Below are 17,227 nucleotides of genomic sequence, written 5' to 3' on the forward strand. Positions count from 1 at the left end.
TTCAACAACATTGAGTAATGCAGCTCAAGTGACTTGACATGGGCATATTCTGTGTGAGAGTGCTCAACTAGATGGTCAGATATCAGCAAAGTTACACCAGAGGATTTGAAGAGAACATTATATTGATATATTTTCTTTATTAGAATGGAAGTCTGAGGGTAGTGAGTACAAGAAGGGAAATGAGACTAACGAGGAGAGTAAAAATAAAACAGGAAAGGTTTCTCAGCCTATCTTTAATTGGTTACTGACATTTAATATTTATGTCAGTGTGTTAGGTAGTGCAAAGCTGGGGTGGTATCCAGGCTTGGTTGTGCTATTTAGATTTGATATTGTGGACTTATAGGACATATGATGGTTGGTAATGGTTCAATTATGATGAGCATTTCAGTCGTAGTTTGGCCAGTGATAAATCCGAAGTTTGGTGATGGAGGGATTATTATTATTATTAGCATTTGTATAGCGCTACCAGCCGCACGCAGCGCTGAACACCTGATACAAAGAGACAGTCCCTGCTCAAAAGAGCTTACAATCTAAATAATACAGACAGACAAGACAGTTACGGGTGAGGGAAGTAATGGGCGAGAAGGGAGGAAGGGACAAGGGGAGGGCAATTGTGGCTAGGAGCTAAAAGCAGCAGTGAAAAGGTGGGTTTTCAGCATATATTTGAAATCAGAGATGGAGCTAGACGTATAGATTTATGGCTGGTGGAGATGACAGTGGCCCACTCATTGCTTATTCAGCCAGGTATCTTATCGGGGGGGGGGGGGGGGGGGGGGGGCGGAAGTCTAATTTTGGACAGTATGGATATGGCAGATCAGGATATCCTATTTCTAGTAATAGCAGATCAATCATCAATCACTACTATGAGCAGGCTGCGTAGTGAATTGTCAGATAATGCCTGTTTCCAGTTTAACGCTAGCTGATGCAAGAATATTGGATGTAGGTTCTGACATAAATGCAGTCAGTGCAGTAGGGCACACCCTGCATGTCAATATATAGGATGATGGGGCAGAGGGAAATCTATGTGACCGGCATGGCCAATTGCATCTAGCACATCAGGTCAAGGCTCCCCTCCCCCATTAAGTTAGAGGGTATGTGTTCCTGGTGGCAGGCTTACTCTAATCAGGAAGATGTTCTCATGGTTCTTCCTCCACCCCTATCCCACTCTCTGTTGGAGTCCCTCAGGGTTCTGTCCTTGGACCCCTTCTTTTCTCTATCTACACCTCTTCCCTGGGCTCCCTGATCTCGTCTCATGGCTTCCAGTATCATCTCTATGCTGACGACACCCAGCTTTATCTCTCCACACCTGACATCACTGCGGAAACCCAGGCCAAAGTATCGGCCTGCCTATCCGACATTGCTGCCTGGATGTCCAACCACCACCTGAAACTGAACATGGCCAAGACCGAACTTCTTGTCTTCCCACCCAAACCCACTTCCCCTCTACCTCCACTCTCTATTTCGGTTGATAACACCCTCATCATCCCCGTCTCATCTGCCCGCAACCTTGGTGTCATCTTCGACTCCTCCCTCTCCTTCTCTGCGCATATCCAGCAGATAGCCAAGACCTGTCGCTTCTTCCTCTATAACATTAGCAAAATCCGCCCTTTCCTCTCTGAGCACACCACCCGAACTCTCATCCACTCTCTCATTACCTCTCGCCTTGACTACTGCAACCTACTCCTCACGGGTCTCCCACTTAGCCACCTATCCCCCCTTCAGTCCATTCAGAACTCTGCTGCACATCTTATCTTCCGCCTGAACCGATACACTCAAGTCACTTCATTGGCTTCCGATCAGGTACCGCATTCAATTCAAGCTTCTGCTACTAACCTACAAATGTACTTGATCTGCAGCCCCTCCTTACCTCTCAACCCTCATCTCCCCTTATGTTCCTACCCATAACCTCCGCTCTCAAAACAAATCCCTCCTTTCAGTACCCTTCTCCACCACCGCTAACTCCAGGCTTCGCCCTTTCTGCCTACCCTCACCCCACGCGTGGAACAAACTCCCCGAGCCCATATGCCAGGCCCCCTCCCTGCCCATCTTCAAATCCATGCTTAAAACCCACCTCTTCAACGTCACCTCTTCGGCACCTAACCTCTACACCTCTACCCAGGAAATCTACTCTGCTCAACTTGACATTTCGTTCTTTAGATTGTAAGCTCCTTTGAGCAGGGACCGTCCTTCTTTGTTTATTTTGTACAGCGCTGCGTAACCCTAGTAGCACTCTAGAAATGTTAAGTAGTAGTAGTAGTAGGAAGATGTCCACTTATTATGATTTGCTTTTTGGAAGGATTTATTATTCCTCATGAGGGTCCACAATTAATCTATCATTGCAAAAATGCCCATTCTACTATTATCCATGCTGCGATAGTTTGTGAGAAACTACTAAAAGAGATGAAATTGAATTACGGGATCTTTCTCGGTTCCACCTTTTGATAACTTAGTGGTTTCACTATTAATGGTGATACCATAAAAGGAGCTGGGAAAGTATTGTTTAATTCACAATTCTATTTATCTATTTTATTTATGTATTCTTGTATCCCAATATTTTCCAAAAACAGGTTTCAGTTCAAAGTGGCTCACAATTTTATAGGTAGGTGAAGTTACAGTAGTGTTTTTCAGTTACAATGTATTGTAGAACATCTGTAGTTCATGTGTTTAGTTATAGAAGTTTTTGAAAAGGTAGATTATCGGCGGGAAACCAATAGTGGCGATCTCTAATGCCAGCCATCTCTAACACCTGCTCAAATGTTGAGATTTGGCCTGCCCCGACCATATCGAAACGAAAGATGGCCAGCCATCTTGTTTCAATAATACGGTCAGGTATGCCACTTTGCGGGGCCGACCTTAGAGATGGCCGCCGTTATAGATGGGTGTCCCCGTTCGATTATGCCCCTCCACGTCTCATTAATCCATGCGTTTGAATGTGTTCTCTAATTTTGTTTTTTATAATAGTCTCTACCATTTTGCCTGACACCGACGGGTATTGAGTTTCACCATTTGGAGCCCAGGTAGCTAAATTCAGCCTTGTAGATGGTTTTGTAGATTATGTTTCTGCAGTTGGGTAGGTGGAGAAGTAGTTTCTTGGCTTGCATTTCTTGGGGATATTTCAATTAGGTGTAGCATATATTCAGGAGACATTCCAAATCGTATTTTGTAAATGAGGGTGCTTATTTTGAAGAATGGTCTTGCCTTGATTGGCAGCCAGTGTAGCATTACAAGTAGTGGGGTTGCTTTCTCGTATTTTGACTTTTTAAATATTATCTTTGCTGCCATATATTGGACAGTTTGCAATGATTTCATTGTGTTTTCTTTGCATCCTGCATATGCTGCATTACAGTAGTCTAGTTTTGATGATATCGTCAATTGTACTATTAGCCAGAATTATTATATAGGAAAGTAGTCCCTGATTCTTCTCAGTTTCCATAGTGTTTTGAAACATTGTGATATAACTGCTGATACTTGGCTGTCTAGAGATAGGCGTTTATCAAGAATAATTCCCAGTATTTTAAGTTGTGTTTTGATTTGGTAGGATTAGTGATTGCAACGTTTTGGTGAGTTATGGGGTTGTATCAGCTGGATAGGACCAGGGATTTAGTTTTCTCTCTGTTTAATTTGAGTTTGAAGGTTGTGGCCCAGTATTCCATAAGGTCCAGGCTTGTTTTTACCTTATCTAGTATTTCTGCAATGCTGTGGTTAAAAGGTACATAGATGGCAACATCGTCTTTGTATATGAATGGGTTGAGATCCATTTGTTCCAGATTTGAGCAGTATAGGTGATAGTGGTGAGCCCTGTGGTACCCCACATTTTGAGGTCCAAGAGGCTGATAGATGGTTGAACATCTTTACAATGTAGGATCTGGTCCTTAGTCAAAAAGCAACAAGGCATTTGATCTTCCAAATCCAATATGGAAGATAAAACAAAGAGGCAGATCCTGTAAAAAACATAGTCTTTATTAGTAGATTAAAAAGCTTCCAGATATTCAACATAAAATGCCCAACATGGCCATGTTTTGCCAGTATATAAATAGCTGCATTAGGGGCAGTGGGACACTGTAAATTAAAATAAAATCTTTAAGTATCTAAAAACAACGTTCTAAAAAAGCATGATAATAAAAATCAATCAACTAAAAACACTAAAAGAACATACAGATTAACACCAAGCTAAAATTAGTTTAAGTACTTAGTTGATAAAGCATACCCTTAAGCATTGTTAAAAATAAATAAATAAATAAACTAAGAACAACAAAAGGAACATACAGAGGAACCTCAAGCTAAAAAAATTTTCAAGCTTCTAAGTAACTAAGTGATAACATATTTAAAAACATAATGAAGTAAATAGATAAGCTTCAAAACTACAAAAGACTCTTAATAGCAGCACTATGTAAAAACATTAGATGCCTAGGTGTTAAAACCAAGTGCAATGGTGAAACAGTAACACAAACAGAGGGTCTTACCCAGCTGATTAAAACCTTCAAAAATGCTCAGGTAGGTATGGCTGTAAAAACATAGAAGGTTCTACAACAGAAACAAAAACAACACAGATGATAAAAGCTGTCTACCAGGGCTAAAAAATGCATTAAATCAATTTTTTTAAAAGTCCTCAATATACTTACAGATTCTAGGAAAAGTCTCTCTCCCCCCCAAAAAAAAAATAATAATAATAATAAAAATGCTGTCATTGCAATGAAAGTAAACTTGCTGTATTAACCAAGCTTATATGTATGCTGAGGCCATGCATACAAGATTAGTGTAGAATAAAAACTTAAAAATCAGTTCAAAAAAAGGCCATCCTAACTTAAAAACTGGTGCCTGAGATAAAGATTCATTGAAAACAACTAGAGAATACCCTTAAACCAAAACATAGCCACTCTTTGCATCCGTGGAAAGTCGCTAAAATGATTAAAAATAAAAACATTAAATAAATGTCCTGAGATGTTCTAGGATCCATAACAACAACAATTGCTGCAAAAGAAAAAAAACTCCTTATAACATTTTAGAAACCAAAAAAAAAAAAAGATAAAATCATGATGGAACGCTTAGAGAGCTAGAATATGTGAGCCAATGATATCAATGTGTTTCAATGACGTCATCATTGCGTTCCAACCACGGATGAAATCTCAGGATCCATATTTAGTTCTGTTTTTAAGAATCTGTAACACTCTACCAGCCCATAAAATAAAAAATGAAAGAAAAAAAATCACAATTAAAATAACAGAGTAAGCCACCTTCTACAATCATATAAAAACTGGTAATTCATTTAAAATGTGCAAACATCTCAAAATTGGAGAAAACCAACAGTGTAGCAGTTTAAAATGTTCAAAACAGTAAAAGCAGTGGTGCAGTATAAGCAATTCCAAAAAGAGTCCATTAAACTTCACAGAAAAATGGTAAAATCGAGTTCTTCATTAAGTTCATGTGGATTTATTGTGTTGAACTTAAAAATAAACTGTTGTTCAGTCTGTAATAAAAGCTTGTCCAAATCACCCCCTCTCCATGAGGGGCGTGGCATGCATAGCGCAAAAAAGTGAAAGTTTTGAAATTCATGGTTCTTTTCTTTGCAGTGCTGCACTAGTGGATTATCTAATACTTTCCTTTTAATTGCACTTCTATGTTCAGCAAACCTCTTATTCAGTGGTCTTATGGTCTTTCCAATATCCAATAGTCCACATGATCACTGTGCAATATAAATAATGCCTGAACTTTTGCAGTTGGTTAAACGTCTTAATTCAAACTTCTCACCAGTCTTAGGATAAACAGATGCCTTAATATTAATGTTTACATTGCACACAGAGCATGAGCCACATATGTAATGTCCCACAAGTCTCTGTCTTCTTGAATTGGTGTATTGTTGGAGTGCCGAGTGAGCCAAGACGTCTTTTAAATTCTTTCCTTTTTTATGGGCAATCATAGTGTCTCTATTCTGAAAATGCTCTATTCCTTGGATGATATGCCAATGTTTTCATAGAATATTGATAATGCCTTTTGAAAGATATGCCAATGGTAGTGCACACACCATTTTGCAGTTTTGTTCTCTCTCCCTAGGTTGTAGTACTAAGTCTCTGTTAGCAGTTATTATTATTTATTGCACTTGTATCCCACATTTTCCCACCTATTTGCAGGCTCAATGTGGCTTACAAAAACCTGTAATGGCTTCACCATTTCAGGGAGCAGAAATACATTTGGTGGTACAGAGATATAACAACAACAAGGCTAGCTGTCAATCTACTCAAGCAGTTATAGAAAGAGAACGATCAAAGTGAGGGAGGGGTGTTGATGAGTTGTAGTTAGTTATGGATTCTCGTGGTAAGCCTTGGTGAATAGATAGGTTTTCAATGATTTGCGAGGTTTTCAATGATTTGCGAAAGTTTGTTATTTCTTTAATTGTTTTCAAGTGGTTTGGAAGAGCGTTCCACATCTGTGTGCTCTTGTAGGAAAAGCTAGACACATGTGTTAGTTTGTATTATAGTCCTTTGCAGCTGGGGAAATGTAGATTAAGGTAAGTACGGGCAGCTCTTTTGGCATTTCTGGGTGGGAGGTCCACGAGGTCAAGCATGTAAGTTGCAGCTCTATTGTATCCTTTTGCTATGGCATCAATAAGATAGCCCTTAGACTGAAATCTTCTTGTCATCTCACCTGCTTGTTCTTTAAAAAAGGTGTCTTTAGAGCATGGTCGTTTGTACCGAAGGAACTGGCTGTATGGGAGATTCATCTTAAAAGCACAGTTGTGACAACTACTAAAATCCAGGTACTTATTAACATGTATTGGTTTCCTGTATAGATCACTATGAAATGTTCCATATTCATATATGATATAGTCGAGCAGGGCCATTAGTGTTGTGTGGTCTACTAGCTCCCTTGTGTGGTCCATGCAGGAATTATGCAGAACCCAGCTTTAGAAGAGTCATCTGCCAACTCTTTATTCAGGGTGAGGAGACATTTTCAGGTGAACCAACTCTTCTGCAAAGAAGAACCCTGACAAGTGTTGGGGGGAGGGTGAAGGAAACAGACAATGACGGTACAGCCTCCCAGACCTCCATCACTATTTCTTGGGAGGAGTAGCCCAATGGTTAGGTTAGTAGGCTTAGAACATGGGAAACAGGGTTTTCTGACCCTTGGCAAGTGCTTTAACTCTTTATTGTCCCAGGTACAAAAACAGATTGTGAGAGCTGTGGGGTAATAGTCGATGTATACATTTTTAAAATAAAGTACCCATATAAAATATGTAAACTACTTTGGTTATACAACAAAAAAGTGGTATAGCAAGCCTATGACACTTTACCCTTTATTAGGCCCAGGCATCAGATTGAAAGGCAGTCACTTTTCAGAAGGAGCTATACCTCTCCTATATTTTCACAATTTTTTTTAAACACTATATATTTTACGCTTTTGCTAACCCCCTCTCCTTCAACAGATTAGATTGCAAGCAGTGGCAAACCAAGGGGGGGCGGTGGGGGCGGTCTGCCCTGGGTGCACGCCGCTGGGGGGGGTGCTGCGCGCCTCTCAGCTCTTCGTTTTCATGCTGCCTTTGCCCCGGAACAGGTTACTTTCTGTTCTGGGGCAGAGGGAGCATGACAACAAAGAGCCGGCAGGTGCGCGGCACCCCCTCCCCCTAGTGGCATGCACCCGGGGGAGGCGTCGCGCTGTTCCGGGGGGGCGCTGTACCCGGGGGGCGGGGCGCATCGGCGACTTGCCCCGGGTGTCAGCCCCCCTAGGAATGCCACTGATTGTAAGCTCTGTCAAGAAGGGACTGTCTCTTCATGTTCAAGTGTACAGCGCTGCGTACATCTAGTAGCGCTAGAGAAATGATAAATAGTAGTAGTAGTAACTTTACAAATGAGTCCAGGAATGAAAGGTATTAACACTAAAGTTCTAAAGCAAAACTGAACTTTGAGATGTTTGTCCTAATTTGAGGCTCATTTTGCTGATGCAGCATCCTTTCTTACATTTTTCATAATCTAATGGAAAGAAAACAACAACTTTAAGATGGTTGCTATATCAGTGAAACAAGTTAATCAAAATAAAGGTAACAGTATATTTTTTGCAGACATAAAATAACATATAATGCATGTTACAAGCTATCGAGGTACCCCATATAGTTCCATTACTTACAGGCTCGTGTGGCACAGTTAAGAAATTATATGAATTTGCTGTCAAGTCTCCAACTTTTTTTCCCCAGGGATGTGCGCAGGGAAATTTTTTTTTCAATTTCTTGGCCTTCCCCCCCCTCCCCCATTTTTGTGGACATTTTTTTTTCTGTTCGTCACACCTTTATTTGACTAAAAAAAAAAAAAATTAACCTGTGTCTTCAGTACATGTTAAATCGATTTTGCGCACTAACCAAACAAATCGCTGGTTAACAAATGCACATTCCTGTTTTCCCCCTATTTTCATTTCTATTTTGTCTAACTCAGCAGTTGCAATAATCTGGTACATGTGCATTCAGAATCATGCAAACAGGTGTCACTGTTGAGTAATAGTCAGCGCCATAGCCACTGGTGGGCCTGGGCCCACCCACTTTAGGTGCAGGCCTACCTAAAATTGTAGCACCCTTCTTAAGGCTGGTGAGGATCCCCAAGCCTTACCAGCTGAAGATAACCTCCTCTGGTGGCCAGAACACTCTTGTACTCTCTGCAGCTGGCCACACTCTGTATGGGCTGGTGCTGTGTCACCCCCCCCACCCCCACCCCAAAAAACACAATTAACCTACATCATGTACCATTCTGAGTGGGTAACAGGAAAAACACACATAATATCTTATACAAATACTCCAAACTAATTATGTATGTTTTTCCTGTTCCCTATGTGACTGCCCACCTGCAATGTATGAACTACATTAAAACAAACAAAAATAAAAACAGCAGCTCAAAAACTGAGCATGCATTGAGAGAGGGGGAGGGGAGCAGCACAGCAGTAGCCCATGGAGAGTGCTACTGGCTGCACACTAAAAAAGCTAGCGTGCCTGTAATGCGGCTTAGTAAACAGGGCCCTAGATATCTTGTTACAGAATTAAGTCCTGAGTGTCTACATTTCGAATCCTGACTTCATAGAGGGTGCTGGTGAACACCACACAAGATGGCTGCCTAGAGCTTTTGTTCTCCCATGCCTCAGACAAATTAGCTCCAACACATCAGATCTTTCTAATTTTAACTTATATATATGCTTGTATGCGATTGCTGAAATGGCATCAAACAAGGGAACAAAGCTACACTTTAATGCATTATGTACAGAAGGGGGAGAAAAAAATTTAAGTATGATCCACCATCTCCCTGCAGAGTCCCCTGAACAAGACAGGGGGAAGTTTCTCTGCATACTTTATTACAGAAGCTACTGCAGGTTAAAGATATGATCAAAGTTAATGCAGAGGTATTCATGGAGCTAAAAGGAGATGTTTTTGCCAGTAAAGCAGCAGCTCTCAGCCCTCACTGGTCATACTAGACAACTGGAGGAAAGGGTACAGGTGCCTGAATAGTAGATAACAGATTCTACTACATTTCTCTGTTTAATTTGAATATCAATCAGGCTAAGTCTGTTCTTATGTGCAACAGTCAGTCATTAATTGCAGTTAAATGTATTTAGCTTTTCCTGTATGGAGTTCCTAAGAATTAACTGTTCTTATCTTCAGCCAGCTGGCTATATTTATGCATACATATCCAAACTTGTTTTTTTGTCCCCATCACCAGGATCATTCTTAAAAAAAAAAAAAAAAAAAAATCCTATCTGGTCAAAGCTGTAGAATGCAATTACTGGAATTGTGCCACATGGTAAAAACAATTTGAACACTACATCGACCTGAAAGACCTTAATAATCAGTCCCAATGCAACAATTTCCATATAATGAGCTATCCTGAAGGAGCTTAGGGACCAGATGGTTCTAATTAATAAATGGCTCTGGTTTGTTCCAGTCTTGAAAGGCCTTTTGTGCTTTTCTTGGGTTGCATTAAATTTTTGGAAACTTTCTTACTAGGACTTTTGGGCCTACAATCAACACATCCACTGGAGAAGAGTGCATACACCATGGTCCTTCACATTGTGTCACTGGCGTGAAGTTACTGCAACTGATATTTATATATGCATTAAGATACAAACATACTCTCTCCATCCTGCAGATGACAAAGCTGAAGACCCCCCTTGTGGTATGACAGTATCAACATTCTTATTGTCCCAGATCTCTGCAAGCACATTTTTGTGCATTGCAAACAATTCTTGGTAATGTGGCCCCATCTCAAATAAATAAATGCTAAATATGGGCTTGTTTACTTATTCCAAGTATACAAGGGCTAGGGGGCACACAATAAAGTTACTAAGTAGTAAATTTAAAACAAATTGGAGAAATTATTTCTTTTTCTCAACACATAATTAAACTCTGGAATTCATTGTCAGAGAATGTGGTAAAAATAGTTAAGTTTAGCAGGGTTTAAAAAAGGTTTGGATATTTTTCCTAAAAAAAAAAAAAACTCAAGTCCATAAACCATTATTAAGATGGACTTGAGAAAATAAATTGTTTATTTCTAGGATAAGCAGTATAACATCTGTTTTACTGTACTGGGATCTTGCCAGGTGCTTGTGACCCAGATTGGCCACTGTTGGAAACAGGACACTGGACTTGATTGGACCTTTAGTATGTCCCAGTATGGTAACACTTGGTGTTCTTATGATGTAAGTCACTATCAATAATCCAACACATTTGAGGACCCTGAAAAACTAAAGCAATATCTGTAACAGAGCTATATGGATATGCAGCTTTAAAGTGAGGTGGGCAATTTGTGCTCTACCCTCCAAGTTCTATAAATGGCACCTGAACTTAGGTGCATATTTGGGTACACAGGTACAGATAGGGCCAGTTATGGGTATAACATGATTAACAAGCACTAATTTGCAGTTGTACATGTAATAGACTTATGCCCCTACTCTACAATTAGTGCATCTAATTTCTCTAAAGTGCAAATGCAAAGTAGGAGGGGCATGGACTTGCCAGGGGCATCCCAGCTATTCTTCTACACACTTTTAGAATAGTTGCATTTACGCTGCCAACTGCCACATTAAATGTACAAATACAGATTCTTGTCATTTATGCATATTATAAGTACATAAGTATTGCCACTCTGGGACAGACCAAAGGTTCATCAAGTCCAGCATCCTGTTTCCAACAGTGACCAATCCAGGTCACAAACACCTGGCAAGATCCTAAAAAAGCTCAATACATTTTATGCTGTTTATCGCAGAAATAAGCAGTGGATTGTCCCCAAGTCAATTTAGTAATGGTCTATGGACTTTTCCTTTAAGAAGCCGTCCAGACCCTTTTTAAAACCCGCTAAACTAACCACCTTTATCACATTCTCCAGCAATAAATTCCAGAGTTTAATTACACCTGCTTCTTGCTGGCCTCCCACTTAGTCACCTCTCCCCTCTCCAGTCGGTTCAAAACTCTGCTGCCTGTCTCATCTTCCGCCAGGGTCGCTTTACTCATACTACCCCTCTCCTCAAGACCCTTCACTGGCTCCCTATCCGTTTTCGCATCCTGTTCAAACTTCTTCTACTAACCTATAAATGTATTCACTCTGCTGCTCCCCAGTATCTCTCCACACTCGTCCTTCCCTACACCCCTTCCCGTGCACTCCGCTCCATGGATAAATCCTTCTTATCTGTTCCCTTCTCCACTACTGCCAACTCCAGACTTCGCGCCTTCTATCTCGCTGCACCCTACGCCTGGAATAAACTTCCTGAGCCCCTACGTCTTGCCCCATCCTTGGCCACCTTTAAATCTAGACTGAAAACCCACCTCTTTAACATTGCTTTTGACTCGTAACCACTTGTAACCACTCGCCTCCACCTACCCTCCTCTCTTCCTTCCCGTTCACATTAATTGATTTGATTTGCTTACTTTATTTATTTTTTGTCTATTAGATTGTAAGCTCTTTGAGCAGGGACTGTCTTTCTTCTATGTTTGTACAGCGCTGCGTATGCCTTGTAGCGCTATAGAAATGCTAAATAGTAGTAGTAGTAGTAGTACACCTAAATACTTTTAAATATGTTGGAGCCTTCTTTACAGGATTGCCCCTCAAAATACCACTATTAAATCAACACATTTTTGTGTACACATCAAATGTTGCTCTTGCATGCTATTGAAAATTGGAATATTAAGGTCTTTTAAGCTCGGGATGTGACTGCATTATTTCCCACTGACTAACTAAATGAAGTTTTTATATTTAGAAGAGTCTATCCTTAAATAAAACAAAAAAAATAAATAACATCTACTTTATACACAGATTTTCAAATGGTTTCTGAACTCAACACAACAACCATCACAAAGAACAATTCAGATCAAATCTATCAGGAACAGAATAGAACTATAAAATATGTCTCCACCCTGTGTAACAAACTTTATTCAAACTGAATAGACATTCATAAGAAACTATGTATTTTTAAAGGGAAATGGGACTTGATATACCGCCTTTCTGAGGTTTTTGCAACTACATTCAAAGTGGTTTACATATATTCAGGTACTTATTTTGTACCAGGGGCAATGGAAGGTTAAGTGACTTGCCCAGAGCCACAAGGAGCTGCAGTGGGAATTGAACTCAGTTCCCCAGGATCAAAGTCCACTGCACTACCCACTAGGCTACTCCTCCACTAGGCTACTCCTCCAGGTCAACTCCAGGCTACTCCTCCAGGTCAAATCAAAATATTTTTCCTCAACTGGACATCTGTTCTGTATACGTTGTCATTCTGGAAATATAAAGCCTTGCTTTTCAGAGATAATGAAGCTGCACATCCAGTTATAACATATATTATTTATAATACAAATAATCTTTTAAATAATTTAAACAAGAATGGCATTGCAAATATCAAAGTGCACTCAACATTACAGTTTTGAAGTCTATACATCTGCTTGTAGCCATGTATAACTTAATGACAAGGCATACTCCATTTCAGATTTCTACAAAGAACCTCTCCCCAGTCCATGCCAATGTACTAGATGCTTTCTTTGCAGTATATTGTGTGGTGTTTCTTCTAAGTCCCAATAATTCATCTTCTGGCATATTTATTTATATTGTATTTATTTGGATTTTGCGTATGCCCTTTTTTTTCAGTTGTAGCTCGAGGTGTGTTACATTCAGGTACAGTAGGGAGAGCTCACAATCCAGGGGCCCTGTTTATTAAGCAGCGTTATAGGCGTGATAACGTTTTTAACGCACGTTAACCTTGCACGTGCCTACAAGATCCTTATAGGTGCCTACATGGCTAGCACGCGGCATGTTAAAAACACTAACGTACCTTAGTAAACAGGGTCCTAAAGGCACCTTTTGCTAAGCCGCGTAGGTGCTTACGTGCGCCCAATGCACACCAAATTGGAGTATTTTTTATTTTCTGGCACACGTAGCGGACGCGCGCCAAGTGGCATCTGATACACGTAGGTCATTACCACCCAAATTCTTTACTGCTAGGTTTTTGAAGGTCTCAGACTCAAAATGGATGCACAGTAATTTTGATTTTGCTACACGTTGATTTTCGAGGAAAAAAAAAAAAAAAGAGGCCTTTTTTACAGGCGTGTGCCTAAAACATGCGCCTACAATACTGCAAGCCATTTTTCAGCTTGCCTTTTTAAAAAGGAACCCTAAGTTTGTACCTGAAGCAATGCAGGGTTAAGTGTCTTGCCAAAAGTTAAAAGGAGCTGCAGTGGGATTTGATACGGGTTTCCCCTGTTCTCAGCACAATTTAGTAAGGGTTGTCCTATGGCAACCTGGAACTTTCGCCGGACCAACATGGCTGCCGGCGGTAGTTCTGCCCCCAGCATGTGCCATTTCTGGCAGTACAGAAAATCAGGTCTGATTTTCTAGCACAGGTTTTACCCAGTGGTAACCGGGCAGTGCCATGTGCTGTCCGTTACTGCAAGGTAAGTGTGGGAGCCTTACCACCACCTCAATGGGTAACGTGCTCCCCTCTGAAATGGCCATGTGGCAAGTGCAAACTTACTGCATGACCATTTCTTTTTTTGGCCTTTTCACCCGCTGCAGTAAAAGGGACCCTGGCTTGTGGCAAAAATCACTGCTGTCAATAGCACAGGGCCCGTTTTACTACAGCTTAGTAAAAAGGCTCCTTATTTTCTTTAATAAAAAAAGAGTAAAGACAACAGATAGCATAAAAAACCAAACAGATAAATCAATCTCATTTTTTAGACCAGATGGGGTAACGGTACCAATTCAGATATGAGGTTCTTGCTGTAGTAGAGAAAAAAAATAATATTATTTGCAAGTTTTTATTGCATATTATCTAATTGTATGTGTTAAAGAAACTTTATATCTGTGATGTTCACTCTCTGGGTGGGCAGACACATGGGATCAAACTGAGCTTTGCGTGTCCCTTTGATTCTGTGCACCTTGAGGGTGATATCCTTATATAGTTTGTATGAAATTTCATTAATCCATTGTTTGTCCCTATTGGTGGGCGTTCAAAATATTAGGGTTTACTCTGGGTGCTTCAAAATGGATCTTTACATTGCCCACTTTTCAAAAATGTATAGAGCCATACATGTCTGTGATTAGTATATCACCATATGTGTCAAAGGACCTTTTTTTGTCCATATATATGTTTTTATGTATAGAAGTTGTTATCAGAATGTTGCTTCAACTAAGTGTTTGCTTTCATTGATTAAAGTGTTCACAACAGAAGTGTGGATTTTGGGTACTCCAGGATGAATTTTTAAACTGATATAAAATATATATATATATTTTTTTATGATGCATAAGAGCTGTATATTTTTGTGATCACTCTTCCCTCTCACACTTTGAATTTTTGAGTTTTTTAGATTATTAGATTCTAGTTTTGTTTGCCACTTTATAGATCTGATTACAAAGGGACCATCTCTGCTACTAATACATGTGCAAGGGAGAAAGGTCGTTCTTTGCACATTTTATCATTTTGACACTGTTACACATTGGCCCCTGATGCAGTCACTGTGCGTTGAAACATGGCCTGTGTGGGGTCATTTTATGGAAGATTGATGTTCAAGCTGTACGATGAAAGGAATTATGTCCCTTTTTTGAAGGCTTTTGGTATTTTGTTTTGTTTTTTGCTATTTCCACTTTATAGTTGGACACATACCTTCTTGCCTGCATTCAGTGTACTCCACTACAACTGTCAGATCACAGTATTTGAATATCTGGAGTTGCTTGTCTTAATATTAAGTTATGAATATTCTAATTAGCATGCCTTGATTCCGCCCACATACGCTCTTGTTTTTATTCCAGCATTTTACGCATGCATGCTCCTTTTGCTTTTGATGTGATTTGAAAGCAATTCGTCGCAGCGATGCTTTGGAGCAGTGGTTTTCTGGTGTGATTTGAAATACGCTATAATTCATTTTGAGCAGTGGTAAGTTGGTTTCTCTTTATGGTATTTTTCTATAGGATGGTTTTATGTCAGGCTGAAGCTTTTTAAAGAGAAACACGTTCTTCATAATTTCTCTATGAGTGGCAGTAAGAACATTAAGAGCACCATTTACTAAGCTGCGCTAGAGGTGTGTTAGTGCTTTTAGCACATGCTAACCATTAGCGCATGCTAATTGTGTAGGCGCCCACAATATTCCTATGAGCACCTACACAGCACACGCTAATTTTGTGCAGGCGCTAAAAATGCTAGCACACCTTAGTAAACAGGGCCCTAATTTTCATTCACTGATATTTAGTTCAGCACAATAGCAAGTGTCTGTATGATCATTTGAATGAAATGAATAAATTTATAATATAATATTTCTCTAGTTAATAATAGAATATGTATTAACAGAGGGAATTACTCAGAGCATGTGGTCGCAAAGAATTACAAAATGAAATGTTCTTATATTCCAATTGTAATTCCAATTCTAATTCGATTCTCTAGTCTTATACATACTTATTCTATTCCAATTAAAGGTAAATTGTTAAGAATAATAATCATGTAAGAATAGAGGAGAATTTTATATACTAAATTTGAATTAATTACATTAACCTGCACTGTACGTTTTGGAACATGTGCTCAAAGCATGGCACTAAGTTTAAAAAGCGACCCTGTGGTATCAGTGTAACTTTAAAAGGTAACATGTGCTCAGAGCATTTGGAGCTTGCACATGTGAGAACATGTGCTTTTCCCAATATAAAGGCCAGATAGTTAACTTTAAAAGAAAATGTTTATTTCTAGTACAGGCAAGGTAATAAGTTTACAATAGAGAGGTAGTTTTAGAAAGGATCTTTTACCAATGGAAGTATGCTACAAAATAACAGGTTTGATTGTAAATTAAGCTGGATAACTCACATTGATGGAGGCTGCTATGGAGAGTCATGCATGAGAATCTTGCTGGAACAAAAGGTTTCTTTGTAGATTTGCTGTCTGATGGAGCTTGAAACAGTTTCTTTTAAGGTAGATATGATGTCCAGCTTGAGAAGTCAGGATTCTAGCTTGCTTTTAGATTTAATCAATTCAGGACAGCGGCTACTAGGACAGGAGCATCAGGAACTCAGGAACAGCCAGGAAGAACTCTCTCTCTAAAGAAAGAATCCCTGCTTTTTAAAGTGTCTGAACTGGGCATTAGACTCATGTCAGGTGGTTGCCCTTGGTCCAATTGGAAAGCTCCTGGATAGCTGAATCCTGGGCATCTGGCTTTGAGATGGAGAATGGCAACAGGTCACATGCTCAATGACATCACAAGACTTCCTGCCTGGACATCTGCTAGTCCATGGTCTGAGAGTGATTGAGCTTAGATGGGCTTAGTCTTTGTCTGAAAATAGGTGGAGGTGTAGTCTTTTGTTACTGCAGTCTCTGAGATAGCTGTCTTTGAAAGGAACATCTGCTGGTCCATTGTCTGAGGGTGATTGAGCTTCTTTTGTCTGATGGGCTTTTCTGAGTCTGAGTAATAGGTGGAGTTTCACTGTCTTTTGTTCTGTGATTGATTCTTTGGATAGGTGTTGATGGTCTTAGGTAACCACCCAGCTAGTAGTTTTCCAGAGGAAAGGGGGGGGGGGGGGGGGGGTAGTGTCTTTGAAGCTGTATATTTTATATGATTTAGATCTGATGCAGCAAAATTAATACCTCTCACAATTAAACTTATATCATGCTACATGAAGATATTAAAAAAGTTGAAGTGCTAGAGAAATTCTAATAAGGTTCACTAGGTTTGCATTTTCAGTGGGAGACACTAGAAATAAGTCCCGAGACTCCCAACATTAGAAGTAGTTTGCCTTTCTCA

This window comes from Microcaecilia unicolor, chromosome 2, assembly GCF_901765095.1.
Source record: "Microcaecilia unicolor chromosome 2, aMicUni1.1, whole genome shotgun sequence".
In the NCBI taxonomy this organism is placed as follows: Eukaryota; Metazoa; Chordata; class Amphibia; order Gymnophiona; family Siphonopidae; genus Microcaecilia; species Microcaecilia unicolor.